Source organism: Hoplias malabaricus, chromosome 3 (genome assembly GCF_029633855.1).
Source record: "Hoplias malabaricus isolate fHopMal1 chromosome 3, fHopMal1.hap1, whole genome shotgun sequence".
Taxonomy (NCBI): Eukaryota; Metazoa; Chordata; class Actinopteri; order Characiformes; family Erythrinidae; genus Hoplias; species Hoplias malabaricus.
In genome coordinates this window covers 20,589,699-20,605,671 of record NC_089802.1, presented here as the reverse complement: position 1 = coordinate 20,605,671, position 15,973 = coordinate 20,589,699, and the positions used below count along the sequence as shown (strand labels likewise).

The 15,973-nt window shown below is 55.4% G+C and overlaps 1 non-coding gene and 1 pseudogene across 1 annotated transcript; both read right to left on the bottom strand.

Moving 5' to 3' along the window:
• Window positions 1-8,262: 8,262 nt before the first annotated feature.
• LOC136693005 (28S ribosomal RNA) lies at window positions 8,263-12,873 on the bottom strand (annotated as a pseudogene).
• A 413-nt stretch (window positions 12,874-13,286) lies between these two features.
• On the bottom strand, window positions 13,287-13,440 carry LOC136692987 (5.8S ribosomal RNA). The gene has a single exon (XR_010802025.1). It is a non-coding gene; the product is annotated as a 5.8S ribosomal RNA (ribosomal RNA).
• Between the last annotated feature and the right edge of the window lie 2,533 nt (window positions 13,441-15,973).

The window sequence follows — 15,973 nt, the reverse complement described above, 5'->3', positions numbered from 1 at the left end:
CAAATATATGTACTCTTAAACTGAATATTTTTTTTCTAAATAATATTCCCCAGTTTAATATCAACCAATGTGAAAGAATGCTTAGAATTCACCCACAGTTCTTTTATGACCTTACAGACTATTTAACACCTTGGTAGACCACCCCTGGTGAGGGTAACAATAATACTGAATTGCCTCCATTTGTCCTCAATCTAACGCTTTGGGCCCAGCTTCCCAAAAACATACTAATGTTAAAGTCCTCTTAACATGGAGAGAGAGATAGTGTTCATTGTGATGCTCAGCCTACCACTTAAGAATCTTCATGTGTTAAGATGCTTTTGTTAAACCCAGACCTGTTCTTTTATTCCAACATGGCATCCATTCACACTTGATTTTGATGTTATAGTGGGAAGCACCTTATTCTAATATTATGTTCACATCAACTGCTCATTCTAGAGATTCATATACTTTTTGCCAGTCATATATCTGCAATATTGGATCATTTTCCTGAATAAATGAAATGAAAACTTTTGTCTTTGGTTGTTTGTGTTCTTTTTATTTCATTTTTTTTTTACTTTTGTGAAGATGGTGATGTTTTAAACAATTTTTTCATCTACAGAAATTTAGAAAATTCTTCAGGGTTCACAAACTTTCAAGCACCACTCAATGTAATGGTCCTTCATTGATCATCCCCCAACCCCCTATCTAGTAATTTACATAAACTATTTTACACTAATTTACAGTCCCAGGGGCTGTATTAGTCTTTCCTGAATTTGTCTTTCATGTGCTAATAAGACCAAATGCCCCCCTCCTGACTGAAGGGAAGACATCCTGGTTGGGGACCTTTTATTGTGTTATTAGTGTCATTGAGTGCAGCATGTAAGAAAATTACATTTGGGGGGCATACAATGATTCCTAAACTGCTGTTAATATATGTACCTGCACTCAGGGTCTTTGTCTATTATTATTATTATAAATGATTTCCAGTATATTCACTTACCATATTTATTTTATTTTCTAAATATGAACACATTTGTTGAACAAAGTTGATGTCTATAACATACTCTGAAAAATTGGGTCATAGGCATGTTTACCACTGTGCTACATCAATTTTGCTTATAATAACACTTTTAAATCTGTATAGAAATGAGTGTACAAACTATTAACAGCAGTTTTGCAAGAGGAAACGCAGGCCAGTCTAGTACAACTGCTCTGTGCCTACAAAGCCATGCTATTGTTGCATATGTAAGAGGCCTGGTTTGCCTTACTGAAATAACCATGGATTTCCCATGTAATAATATAATGTTTATGGCAGCATATGGCAGCATCTCTAAGATCCCAGTATACACCTCCAAGAAAATTGTACTCTTTCCCACATGCTGTGAACCCTCAAACCATGACAGATGCTGGGTTTGCACCTTTTTCGCTCTATGAACATTCTGAATGGTCCCTTTACTCAAGACAATCTGGAACATTGACAGACCACCACACCATTTTCTACTTTCAGACAATATGAGATGAGCTTGGACCAAAAGAACTGAGCAGTGTTTCGGCAAATAATTTATGTATGGACTTATGTACTTATTTAATAATATTTTAAGTTGAATTTATTGAAGTAGCTGTGTGCTGTGTTAAGATACATTTTCAAATGTGTTTCAAAATACTCCCAAGTTTCTATGGTTATATTTTTGTTACAGTAGCAACAGTAGAATTTTTTTCATGCAATGATTTCTGAGGACTTGAAATACTCACACATTCACCTGTAGTGTTTGGCCTTGACCTGTATGGAATACATTTACATCTACATTTACAGCGTTTAGCAGACACTCTTATCCAGAGTGGAGTTACAAAGGTGCTTAGTGTTCAGACAGAGGTGGTCTGTCAGTGTTCCAGCTTGTCTTAACAAAAGGGACCATTCAGAGTGTTCAGAGAGTGAAAAAGGTGAAAAAGCCAACATCTGTCATAGTTTGGGGCTGCATGGCATGTGTAAACTGCATATGCGAATATTAGAGACATCCCATACTGGGATTTTAGAGACATATGCTGCCATCAAGATAATATTATATTATTAAATGGGAAGTCCATGGTTATTTCAGTGAGGCAAACCAGGCCTCTGCACATGCAATAACAGCATGGCTATGTAGACACAGAGCAAATGTGAGGACTACAAGTTCTCCAGATTTCCTGAATTGTTTCATAATAGTATACACATTATCTGGGATACAGCCTGCCACGCCTTGGTCTTGTCATATGTCTGTTTTTCCCACCATATGCTCTTGCACATGGTTCTATTTATTATGGTTCATGCCTCCGCCCCAGTCCCACCTTAGTTCCACCCCCTTGTCAGTGTCCCCTTTGTAATCCTGCCTCCTCGTTATCTGTTCCAGGTGTCCCTTGTCTGTGTTATATATTTAAGTTCCTTTGTGTGACTTCTTGGTTGTTGGACATTCTACTTTCACTCATCTATCACTAGTCTCTTCCTTGCTTTTTGCTTTGCGTCCCTTTGTTTGTCAGTCTGGTCTGTCTGTTCCTTCATTGTGCTTCATGTTCTCACTTGGTTTGTCTGTTTGTACCTTTCTTGTCTATTAGTCTGTTCAGCTCTCCCTCTGTATGTGTCTGTCTCCCTGTCTAGGACTGTATGTATCTGTCTGTCTGTCTAGGTCTGTATCTGTCCCTAACTAGGATGACGTAAAGATCCGGGGACTTTAAAAGACGGAAGACCGGCTAGGTTCATTACTCTCACCCCGGGGGTAAACAACAATGGCTCGGCGGCGTTGCTCTCTCTGCGAACAGGCGGTTTATGGCTACCGGGATCATTTACGATCGTTCCATCGACTAACTGCGGATGAGGTACAGTTTATTACTGCTCTTGATCGTTCCGGGGACGGTCGGAAAGGCACGGACTGTCCGATATGCAACGAAAAAATGCCGGTTAGCTTAGCGGCTCACCTACGCTCTAAGCACTCGCTCGAAGGCCTGGCCTTGAATGTGGCTTTATCTGCGGCAAAACGCACCAGAACTCTGTCTCTCTTGGACACATTTCGGGGGACTGGCCCTACCGATACTGACGAACACCCATCCACCTCTGGCCTCGACACCGGTGATCGCCGCATTGCGACCCCGACCCAAGTGTCTTCCAAATCCGCCACGGACGCACCGCTGCTAACCAATGTTCCCCCTAAGGGGCGATTGATACTCCCAAGCCGATTTAAGGACACCTTTGTCGGTAAGTCAATCGCTGAGTTTGCTTCATATCACCTTAGGGCCAATCCGACCGCTAAGGACATTGTGAACGGAAAGCAACGGGAGTCGCATGCGGTCAGGTTCCTAATTCACTGTGCCCCAAAACTGTGCGCATATTCGGACGTTAGTTTTGTGAACCACCGTAAGGTTCGGAGCTGGCTGGAACAATTAACCTCTCTCGGTTACGCTGACACCTCGATTAAAATGCTGCTATACGACGCGAAGGCGTACATGGGGTATCTGTCCGCATTTAAACCCAACAGTGCCGGACTGACGGCCAAGGAATTTGAACGCATTAAGTTAAGTTTCACCAAGGCGAACCGTGACATAGCTAGGAACATAACCGGCCATCGGCAGCGCTTTAAGCGGTTCAAATTGGGAATCATTCCGCCCTGCGATCATTTCAGAATTTTCTTAGCGAAGGCCGACAAGATTATACCAAGACTATTGGCTAAGGAAACGCCGCTACGCCATTCCACCATGAACCTATTGCAGGGCTTTCTGATGGGAACCATAGCCGTTATTAGCGGCCACAGATCAGTTGTGATTACCAACATGTTAGTGGAAGAACTGGAAAATGTGGAAATGTTGGATTCGGGGTGCATCATTTATGTAAGGACCCACAAAACTAACGCTGCATTCGGGGATGCACCTGTGGCTCTGTCGCCTAAGGAGATTTCGTGGTTGAACTGTTTGGTACAAGCCTACGAGGTCAAGCCTCGCTACGTTTTCGAAACCCGGGGGCGGCAAATACGACGACCGAACACCATGCTGAGAGCAGCCTGGCGGAGGGCAAGGCTCAATGGCCCAATTGGTTTCAATTTGATTAGGACCGCCGTTTCGAATCAGGTAATGTATCTTAAATGGCTATTCGAATCTCAGTTTCAGTTCCTGGGGCTAAATTTGCTTATATTTCCCCCACAGATTTCGTCACTACCGCTAGACCAACGGACCAATATCACCACTGCCATGTGCCATGATCCCGCAACGGCCCAAAGGTTCTACCGCGATGGATTGACCGGCTCTCAACTGTTGGAAGCACGGATGAACCGGCTGTCTGCACTCGATTCAAGCCGGACTTGACACCCCATTGAACCGCAATCATTTTCAATAAAATGCCGTTTAACCAAATTGTGTATTCATTCATTCTTTACCGCAGAAATGTATCAATCCATTGCCTAGGAATGAACCACTCTCATTGGGCATGAATTTCGCCTCGCACCGGGGTCTACGAGGGGTAAGTCGTACTATAACTTACAAAATTTCACCCGAAGGATCGCCACTTCCTTCGGGCTTCAGATGTAAGATCGTTCCGTCCCATACCCCCATCTCGGTTCCAAGTACCTCTTTCGATTTTCACTTAGCCCAGAAGGCACCACTCTTCGGGCATGTCACTTCGCATCACCGGGGTCTACGGAGGTCTCCACTTGGAAACATCCGAGGGTATGTCGTACTATAACTTACAAAATTTCACCCGAAGGATCGCCACTTCCTTCGGGCTTCAGATGTAAGATCGTTCCGTCCCATACCCCCATCTCGGTTCCAAGTACCTCTTTCGATATTCACTTAGCCCAGAAGGCACCACTCTTCGGGCATGTCACTTCGCATCACCGGGGTCTACGGAGGTCTCCACTTGGAAACATCCGAGGGTATGTCATACTATAACTTACAAAATTTCACCCGAAGGATCGCCACTTCCTTCGGGCTTCAGATGTAAGATCGTTCCGTCCCATACCCCCATCTCGGTTCCAAGTACCTCTTTCGATTTTCACTTAGCCCAGAAGGCACCACTCTTCGGGCATGTCACTTCGCATCACCGGGGTCCATGGATGTCATTTTAGACCTCCAGAGAGTGGGGCCAGTCTTACCACCACCCTTAGCCCAGAGGTGTGTCACTCCTCGGGCATGTCACTTCGCATCACCGGGGTCTATGGAAGTCATTTTAGACCTCCAGAGAGTGGGGCCGGTCTTACCACCACCCTTAAGCCCAGAGGGCGTCACTCCTCGGGCATGAAATTCGGATTACCGGGGTCTACGGATGTCTCAACTTAGGTTTTGAACACATCCAGAGAGTGGGGCCGGTCTTACCACCACCCTTAAGCCCAGAGGGCGTCACTCCTCGGGCATGAAATTCGGATTACCGGGGTCTACGGATGTCTCAACTTAGGTTTTGAACACATCCAGAGGGGGTGGCCTCACTTACCACCACCCTAGCCCAGAGGGCGTCACTCCTCGGGCATGAAATTCGCATCACCGGGGTCCATGGAAGTCATTTTAGGCTTCCAGAGAGTGGGGCCGGTCTTACCACCACCCTTAGCCCAGAGGGCGTCACTCCTCGGGCATGAAATTCGCATCACCGGGGTCCATGGAAGTCTCGACTTAGGTTTTGGAAACCTCCAGAGAGTGGGGCCGGTCTTACCACCACCCTTAGCCCAGAGGGCACCACTCCTTGGGCTTTAAATTCGGATAACCGGGGTCCATGGAAGTCTCGACTTAGTTTTTGAACACTTCCAGAGGGGGGGCCGGGCTTACCACCACCCTTAAGCCCAGAGGTGTGTCACTCCTCGGGCATGGAATTCGCATCAACGGGGTCTACGGATGTCTCGACTTAGGTTTTGAACACATCCAGGGAAGCAGAGCAGACATTCCCATTATTTCAAGCCCATCGGGAAGCCACTCCCTTGGGCATAGCGTTTCGCATCGCTGTTACCCAAACTTGTGTCTGATTTAATGCCTCCCTAATATCCCGACGGCACCAGGCTGAAAAACCATATGCCCACAGGATTCGAGGCATCTGAACCCCTTTCGCATAGCCGACAACGATGAACCTCCCTCGGACTCGCTACAAGGCTCGAGGAGGGTCCTGATTTTCTTAAAATCTCAGGTGCGGGACTTAGAAAAATTTCACTTTAAAACCACAGACCTCCAGAGGAGAGACCGGGCTTATCACCTCCTTAGCCCAGAAGGCACCACTCTTCGGGCATGTCACTTCGCATCACCGGGGTCCATGGAAGTCTCGACTTAGGTTTTGGAAACCTCCAGAGGGGGGGCCAAGCATACCACCACCCTTAGCCCAGAGGTTCATCACTCCTCGGGCATGAAATTCGGATAACCGGGGTCCATGGAAGTCTCGACTTAGGTTTTGAACACTTCCAGAGGGGGGGGTCGGGCTTACCACCACCCTTAGCCCAGAGGGCGTCACTCCTCGGGCTTCAAACTCCCATCGCCGGGGTCCCATGGAAGTCTCGACTTAGGTTTTGAACCGTTCCGGGGGTCACCTCCAGTGAGATAACGCGGAAATCTCACTATATTCATGCCCACAGGCGAACCAGAGCCTTGGGCTTGTCATAGTTACATACGGTGTACCCAAACTTTCGTCTTTTCTAAAGGAACCCTAATGTCCTGACGGCACCGCACTGGAAACCCCCATGCCCTCTGAATTTTTACCTCTCCGAGGTGCTCCGTTTTGGGCTTGCTACCTAGGGCGAAGAGGGTCAGAAATTTTTCTAAGTCCTACTTTAAAACGTCACACTGGGAGACCACTAGGGTTAGCACTTTGCCAAAAAATCACGGCTGAATTGATATTTCACTCCTCGCACCCTTTGTCCGTTTACATTTAACAAAAAAATCAACCGAACCCCCTTTTTAACAACGCTTTGCCGAATTTAGCTCACTTTTCCCGGCCTGGAATATCTCACGCTTGCCCCCCACGGTACTTACCTCCGGGGAAGACACCCCCGTCGCTCCCCGGGCTCGGAGCACTTTTCTCGGCCATGGGACCTCCAGGGGGGGCCCTTCATGGCTCCGTCAATATTCCTTTAAGTCTCACTCCGCCCACTGGAAGACCCGAGCCCCAAACCCGCGCGCTTTACGGTTCTCTATCTCCCCGGGCTCGGAGCACTTTTCTCGGCCATGGGACCTCCAGGGGGGGCCCTTCATGGCTCCGTCAATATTCCTTCAAGTCTCACTCCGCCCACTGGAAGACCCGAGCCCCAAACCCGCGCGCTTTACGGTTCTCTATCTCCCCGGGCTCGGGGCACTTTTCTCGGCCATGGGACCTCCAGGGGGGGCCCCTCATGGCTCCGTCAACATTCCTCTAAGTCTCATTCCGCCCACTGCGATACCCGAGGTCTTTAACCGCGGCGTTCACGGTTCTCTATCACCCCGGGCTCGGAGCACTTTTCTCGGCCATGGGACCTCCAGGGGAAGCCCCTCTTGGCTCCGTCATCATTTCTCTAAGTCTCACTCCGCCCACTGGAAGACCCGAGCCCCAAACCCGCGCGCTTTACGGTTCTCTATCACCCCGGGCTCGGGGCACTTTTCTCGGCCACGGGACCTCCAGGGGAGGCCCCTCTTGGCTCCGTCAATATTCCTTTAAGTCTCATTCCGCCCACTGCCATACCCGAGGTCTTCAACCGCGGCGTTCACGGTTCTCTATCACCCCGGGCTCGGAGCACTTTTCTCGGCCATGGGACCTCCAGGGGGGGCCCCTCATGGCTCCGTCAACATTCCTCTAAGTCTCATTCCGCCCACTGCCATACCCGGGCTCGGAGCATGTACTTCGGCCATGGGACCACAAGAGGGCGCCCTTCTTAAGAAATTGCTGACATCCAGGACCATTCAAGGGAGCGACCTGCCTCCCTATGCCCGCCACCGGCTCCCTCTAACCGGTGTACGGACTCTCGGGGCCCGCGCCCCCAGAGAACCAGAGTTTCGGAAATTGCACTAAGTCCAGACATCCAGGACCATTCAAGGGAGCGACCTGCCTCCCTATGCCCGCCACCGGCTCCCTCTAACCGGTGTACGGACTCTCGGGGCCCGCGCCCCCAGAGAACCAGAGTTTCGGAAATTGCACTGTCCGATTTTCGCCCACTACGAGACCTAAAACCGTCATCCAGGATTTCACAGGGGAGTACCCACCTCCCCTATGCCCGCCACCGGCTCCCTCTAACCGGTGTACGGAGTCTCCGGGGCCCGCGCCCCAGAGAACCAGACCTGGACCGCTCCGGAGGGCCGGGGGTTTGCTTTCGCCTTCCCCCGACAAATGTTTGAGTGGACGGGATGACTTTCAATGGATCGCGGTATATGCACCCGCTCTGCCACTTATGACACCCGCACTCAGAATCAGGTCGTTTACGAGTCATTTCGCACCCCGGATCAAGGGACATGCGCTTAGGGACGGAAGGGTGGACCGAGGTGTTCATTAGCCCCGGCCCTGGTTCCAGTCTCGTGCGGTTCTGGTCACCGGCGGAGTGTGGCGAATCCCCCGCGGCTATCCCAGACCAACCGTATCGAACCTTGGGCACGGACGTATCGCTCCTTCTAGGCGGGATTCCGACTTAGAGGCGTTCAGTCGTAAGCCCTCGGATGGTAGCCTTGCACCATTGGCTCCACAGCCAAGCGCGAATACCAAGTATCCGAACCCGCGGTTCCTCTCGTACTGAGCGGGATTTCTATCGGAGCAACGGCACATCAGTAGGGTAAAACTAACCTGTCTCACGACGGTCTAAACCCAGCTCACGTTCCCTGTTAGTGGGTGAACAATCCAACGCTTTGCGAATTCTGCTTCGCAATGATAGGAAGAGCCGACATCGAAGGATCAAACAGCGGCGTCGCTATGAACGCTTGGCCGCCACAAGCCAGTTATCCCTGTGGTAACTTTTCTGACACCTCCCGCTTAAAACCCGTAAAGCAGACAGAAGGATCGTTAGGCCCCGCTTTCGCGGTCCGTATTCATACTGAAAATCAGGATCAAGCGGGCTTTTGCCCTTATGCTCTACGGGAGGTTTCCGTCCGTCCCTGAGCCCGCCTTAGGACACCTGCGTTACTCTTTGACAGGTGTACCGCCCCAGTCAAACTCCCCACCTGTCACTGTCCCCGGAGGAACTCGCCCCAGGGAGAGGAAGGGCCAGCCCCGCGCGAGCTTGCCTCCGACCCCCCCCGCGAGGGGGGGAAGGAGGACTCAGCGCCGAGCGACCCCCCCACCCGGGGCTTAGCACCTTTGAACAAGGAACCCCCAGCAAGGCAAAGGTTCCCACCGACACCCTCACCGGGTTAGTGAGGTAACGTGTAAGAGTAGTGGTATTTCATGGACGGCCCGCTCCGGTGCTGGCGAGCGGCGGGCCTCCCACTTATTCTACACCCCTTAAGTCGCCTCACAGTGACAGACTAGAGTCAAGCTCAACAGGGTCTTCTTTCCCCGCTGATTCCGCCAAGCCCGTTCCCTTGGCTGTGGTTTCGCTAGATAGTAGGTAGGGACAGTGGGAATCTCGTTCATCCATTCATGCTGGTCACCAATTAAATGACGAGGCATTTCGCTACCTTAAGAGAGTCATAGTTACTCCCGCCGTTAACCCGCGCTTCGATGAATTTCTTCACTTTGACATTCAGAGCACTGGGCAGAATTCACATCGTGTCAACACCCGGTCCAAGAGCCTTCACGATGCTGTGTTTTAATTAAACAGTCGGATTCCCCTTGTCCGCAGCAGTTCTAATTCGGCTGTTAGGTGCCGGCCGAGAGACCCGGCCCCGGAGGTCTCCCCCCGAGGCGAGACTCATAAGCCCGAGAGATCCACGGAGCCTAGGCTCGGCGCGCGAGGCTCCAGGGACACCGCCCCGACCCACCGAAGCCCCACCACCGGCGGCCTGCTACGAGTCCACACACGCACGAGAGACCGCACCCCCCACGCGGACCTACGTTCCATTGCGTCCCTCCGCGTCCCATCGGGGGAGAGCGAAGGGCCGGACGCTCGAGCTTAGCCGGGGGCGGCCCACCCGGCGACGGGCGTCGGGAGCCCGGCCCGGCTTAGGTAGGGAGAGGAGGCCGAAGGCGGTCATCCGACGGAGGTTAGTCCCGAAGGACGCTCCCCCGCCGGCATCCCACCGACGACCGGCTCCCTACCGTCGACCTGACCGAGGCCCCCTAAGCGCCGCCGCCGAGGGGGGACACGCACCGGGGCTTAAGGTCTCGCTCGCCGCGACCCACTCTCATCGACCCCGACAGACAGACGGAGCCTTGTTCACGGGGGTTTGGATACTGGGGGGCAATCTCTCGCCGTGCGCTTCCTCGCGCGCAGGACCCAGTGGGGGGGGCCCGAAGGTGGACCGGGAACAGCTCCCCGTCGCACGGGCAGCACCGGGCTTTCGGACCCCGCATCAGCAGACACGGGCCCGACCGAGCTCAGCCATTAGAGCCAATCCTTATCCCGAAGTTACGGATCCGTCTTGCCGACTTCCCTTACCTACATTGTTCCAACACGCCAGAGGCTGTTCACCTTGGAGACCTGATGCGGATATGGGTACGGCCTGGGGGGAAATTCACTATACCTCCCCCGGATTTTCAAGGGCCGATGGGAAACGTCCCGGCCGTCGCATAGTGCATGCGACGCCTTTCAGAGCGTTGAGCCCCTATCTCGGGGTCGAACCCATTCCAGGGCGCTCCAGCTCTTTAGCAAGGAGAGAGAATCCTCCCCGGGGTCCCCACCGGCGTCTCCGGGTTCGTTTGCGTTACCGCCACGGGAGCGCCTCTCGGCGGCTCGATCTCCACCAATCCCAGGTACGGGGATATTGGCCCGATCCCCTTTCGGTCAGCGCGAGGCAGACGAGACCATCGCCCCAGCATTTTCCGAACGGCGCTCGCCTATCCCTTAGGACCGACTAACCCACGGCCAAGCGCTGTCGGCGTGGAACCCTTCTCCACTTCGGCCTTCAAAGTTCTCATCTGAATATTTGCTACTACCACCAAGATCTGCACCCGCGGCGGCTCGACCCAGGCTCGCGCCAAAGGCTTCTGCGCCACCGCGGCGCCCCTCCTACTCGTCGCGGCATACGGTCCCATGAGTCTCGGTTCTCTCTCATTCTCGCTGGCTTTTGGGGGGGTGGGAGACAAGTACCGCCAGCGACGGCCGGGTATGGGCCCGACGCTCCAGCGCCATCCATTTTCAGGGCCAGTTGATTCGGCAGGTGAGTTGTTACACACTCCTTAGCGGATGCCGACTTCCATGGCCACCGCCCCGCTGTCTATATCAACCGACACCTTTCTTGGGGTCTGATGAGCGTCTGCGTCGGGCGCCTTAACCCGCGCGTTCGGTTCATCCCGCAGCACCAGTTCTGCTTACCAAAAGTGGCCCACTCGGCACCGTCAATTCCATGCCCGGCTCCAAGCCTGCGAGCCGGGCCTCTTACCCATTTAAAGTTTGAGAGTAGGGCGAGGCCCGTTTCGGCCCCGCGGCCTCCAGTCATTTCTTTACCGGATAAAACTTGAAGTTTCGGCGCCGGCTATCCTGAGGGAAACTTCGGAGGGAACCAGCTACTAGATGGTTCGATTAGTCTTTCGCCCCTATACCCAGGTCGGACGACCGATTTGCACGTCAGGACCGCTGCGGGCCTCCACTCAGGGTTTCCCCTGGCTTCGCCCTGCCCAGGCATAGTTCACCATCTTTCGGGTACCACCGCGTATGCTCTGGCTCCGCTCTCCGCACGTGGGAAGAGCAGGCCGGTGGTGCGCCGCCCGCCCCCTCGAAGGGTTAGGACGGATCCCACCTCAGCCGACGCGCGCCGGCCTTCACCTTCGTTGCGCCTCCGGGGTTCTGGGCCCCTTCGACTCGCATACGCGTTAGACTCCTTGGTCCGTGTTTCAAGACGGGTCGTTCGGGGTCCGAACTTAGCCGCTGACCTTAGGCGTTCGGGTGCTGTGGGCCTGGATCGCCCCCCGCATCGCCGTAGCGGGCCTAGCCCGGGGCTGAGGACAGCCCAGCCGGCCCGCTTCGACCGAACGATCGGGGGGGGCCCCCATCCCCATCCCGGAGGAGGGGAGAACGCGGAAAGGACATTGCTCCGCGGCCCCGGCGTTATCGGCGAAGTCGGAGCGAGGGGCTGTAGCGGAACGCCCGTGTCCGGGGGCCGCGTGGGGCTCCCTTCTCCGGACGGACCTACCTTCACCCTCGGGCCCTTCCAAGCCTAACCGGAGCCGGTCGCGACTCACCACCACGCGGGGAAAGTACACCGGGCGGGGCCGGACCTCCGTACGCCCGACAGGCCCGAAGTCCAGAGGCGAAGCGCAGAGCCGAAGCGGGGAGCGGTGGAGTCGGCACCCCACCCCTCTCGCCCGGATACGCTCGCACCCCCGGCCTCGGAACCCGACGAGCGCGGGGCTGTCCGCCCGGCTGAATCCCCCGGGGCAGTCTTCTCGGTCCCCGTACGTTTACCTCTCAACGGTTTCACGCTCTGTTGAACTCTCTCTTCAAAGTCCTGTTTCAACTTTCCCTCACGGTACTCGGTTCGCTATCGGTCTCGTGCCGGTATTTAGCCTTAGATGGAGTTTACCACCCGCTTTGGGCTGCATTCCCAAGCAACCCGACTCCGAGAAGCCCGACCTACCCGGGCGGGAACGCGGGACTCGCTACCGGGCTTTCACCGTCTATGGGAAGAAGCCACGTTCGCGAGGACTTGGTCCCGCGTCCGCACCGAGACGGATCTTACGGACTTCCGTACGCTACATTTCCCGGCCAACCCCGGTCAGGGGAAAGTGGGATTCAGCGCTGGGCTCTTCCCTGTTCGCTCGCCGCTACTAAGGGAATCCTTGTTAGTTTCTTTTCCTCCGCTTACTGATATGCTTAAGTTCAGCGGGTCGTCTCGTCTGATCTGAGGCCGCACACAGAGGTTTCTTATGCGGGGGCGAGGGCGGAGGCGGAGGGCCGAAGGCTAGGGGCGAGGGGCGAGAGCCCGGCCTGAGGCCGAACTCCGCGACACCCTCCCCCCACCCCGGCCGCTCGCCCGCCCGCCCGCTCACTCGCCCGCTCGCTGGGTTTAATCGGCACTCGCCACCCCGCGTCCGACTGCGCGGAGCCCCGCTCGGGACTCGGGGAGAGACCGTAACGGACGTGGACCCGGACCTACTCGGCTCTCCCTCCGTCCCTGTACGGAGCTCTCTCGCAACACGGGCCGCGTGGACTGGCTCGGAACCGAGTCTTCGTTTGGGAAGACGAAGGGCCGTTTTCAGGCCCTGCGAGCTTCCAGCCGCGGTCTCTCTCAGCGGGGGCGCGGAGACCGATCGATGGGTAAAGCGACCCTCAGACAGGCGTGGCCGCGGGATGGACCCCCGCGGCCGCAATATGCGTTCGAAATTTCGATGATCTGTGTCCTGCAATTCACATTAGTTAACGCAGATGGCTGCGTTCTTCATCGAAGCACGAGCCGAGTGATCCACCGCTAAGAGTCGTATTGGGTTTGTGCCCGGCCCGTTACAGGCCGGGCGAAGGAAGCCATTCGAACAAGAGACAATTTTTGCCAATATATTTCAAGCCGGGTGCCTTCCACCCCCGTGCAGGGGGGAAGGTCATTGAACCTGGGCGTCACCACCGGACCGAGGAGTTACGGCCCGGGGGACGATCGCCCGAGTAGGTGCCCGAGACTTACGTGGTTTAGGAGACCGGGGTCTAGGCACCCGCCGTTCCCGGCGAGGCCCAGGGTTTGGTTCGCTGCGTTACGGGTCCCGGTCTAAGGCATTCAGGCGTGCGCTCAAAGCCAAGCTCTCCACCCCGGAGGGTATGAGCGAGGCCCGGTGGTACGCTCCCAAGTCCCCGCTTAGGGGAAGCGCTGGGTAGATCCCACCTAGTCAGGACCGGCGGGCACCGGCCGTCTCCTTCGGATGTTTAAACGCATCCGGGGTTCGTGAGGCCCCTTCAACTCGCGCACCGGCCTTAGACTATTATACGGTCCGTCTCTGCGAAGCCAACTTTGGGGTATTTGCATGCGCTCTTAAGCTCCGCTCTAACCCCGTGAGGGGAAAGAGTTTCGCCCGGCGGTACGCTCCCGTCCACCACCACCCCCTGTGCCGGGGGGATGGGTTCAGGGAGATCCCACCGAGGCCGGCGAGCACCGGCCAACGCCCTGGGGGTGAGTAAGCCCCTTTGACTCGCGCACGCACAATCAAGCCTTCAACGATCAATGGTTTTTTGGGTTTAACTACCCGGCGGGCGGCTCCGGCGCCACTCTTCCCCCCGCGAACGGGAGGGGCGGACCGGGGTACCTATGCACCTAAGGCGGTCCTCGCATAACCCCGAGTTCCGAAGCCGGCTCGCTACGTCCACCCACCCGGAGGGGGGAGAGACTCACGTCGGCCGACAACGAGGCTTCTGCGGTCCATACCTTGAAGGTACCCGCCGGGGGGGAGGTTCGGCCTCTCGAGTCCGACTCGACAACCGGCACGGACGGCGGGCGCCGACCGCGGCCAGGTCACCGTTATTGATCCTTCCGCAGGTTCCCCTACGAAAACCTTGTTACGACTTTTACTCCCTCTAGATGTCCGGGTTCGATCGACTTCCCATCGCCCGGAGGCGACCCCCGTTCGAGGGCCGCCCCGGGGACGGTCCGAGGACCTCACCGAGGCATCCGATCGGTAGTAGCGACGGGCGGTGTGTACAAAGGGCAGGGACTTAATCGACGCGGGCTGGTGACCCGCGCCTACTTGGAATTCCTCGTTCGAGGGGAATAGTTGCAATCCCCTGTCCCCAGCGGGGAATGGCGTTCATAGGATTGCCCGCACCTCTCGGCGTAGGGTAACTTACATGTTGAACCAGCCATTGTAGCTCACGTGCGACCCCGGACTTCTAAGGGCATCACAGACCTGTTATTGCTCCATTTCTCAAGTGGCTTCTGTGCCACAAATCGCTCTAAGAAGTTTAGCCACCGACCGCTGATTCCCACCGGGCGAACCCCAACCTTCAGGCCCGCGGTAAGCGGGAGGGCACCGGGGAGGGGAGAGGGAAGGCGAAGGACGGACAACCCACACCCGGAGAGCGGAACGAGGTGCGGACGGCATCGGGGAGGGAACCGAACGCGAAGGGGAGAGGCCGGAGCCACCCACTCGACGCAGAACTGAACCCCCGTCAACCGCATCACCCCCCGAACCGATCCGGGGTAGAACCGGACCCCCGCCAAAACCCCCACACCCCCACCCCGATGGGGACCCCCCGCGAACGGGGACCTTCGGGGATAGAGTCCGACCCAGGAGAGGGGCCGTGTAACTACTTAAAGGATGGGATCTCGTTCGTTACCGGAATTGACCAGACGAATCGCTCCACGAACTACCAACGGCCATGCACCACCACCCACAGAATCGAGAAAGAGCCGTCAATCTGTCAATCCTTACCGTGTCCGGGCCGGGTTAGGTTCCCCGCGTTGAGTCAAATTAAGCCGCAAGCTCCACTCCTGGTGGTGCCCTTCCGTCAATTCCTTTAAGTTTCAGCTTTGCAACCGTACTCCCCCCAGAGCCCAAAGACTCGTGGTTTCCCGGACGCTGCCCGGCGGGTCATAGTCGTTAACCCAACGCCGCCGGATCGCGGGTCGGCATAGTTTACGGTCGGAACTACGACGGTACCTGATCGTCTTCGATCCTCCGACTTTCGTTCTTGATTAATGAAAACATTCTTGGCAAATGCCTTCGCTTTTGTCCGTCCCGCACCCGTCTACGAATTTCACCTCTCTCGGTGCGGTACGAATGCCCCCGGCCGTCCCTCTTAATCATGACCTTTGGTCCGTCAAACCCACGAAATAGGACCAAGAGAGCGGTCGGATACCCCCCCGGCTCGGGGAACCGTGCGGCGGCCAGAAACGCCGGGCGTCACACCCGGACGCCCCCGGCCCCACCCGGCCGCCTCGCCGAAGAGCTCCGACTCGCCCCCCATGGGAAGGCCTTATTCCATTATTCCTAGCTCAGTCCATTCAAGGCACGCTTCGGCCTGCTTTGAGC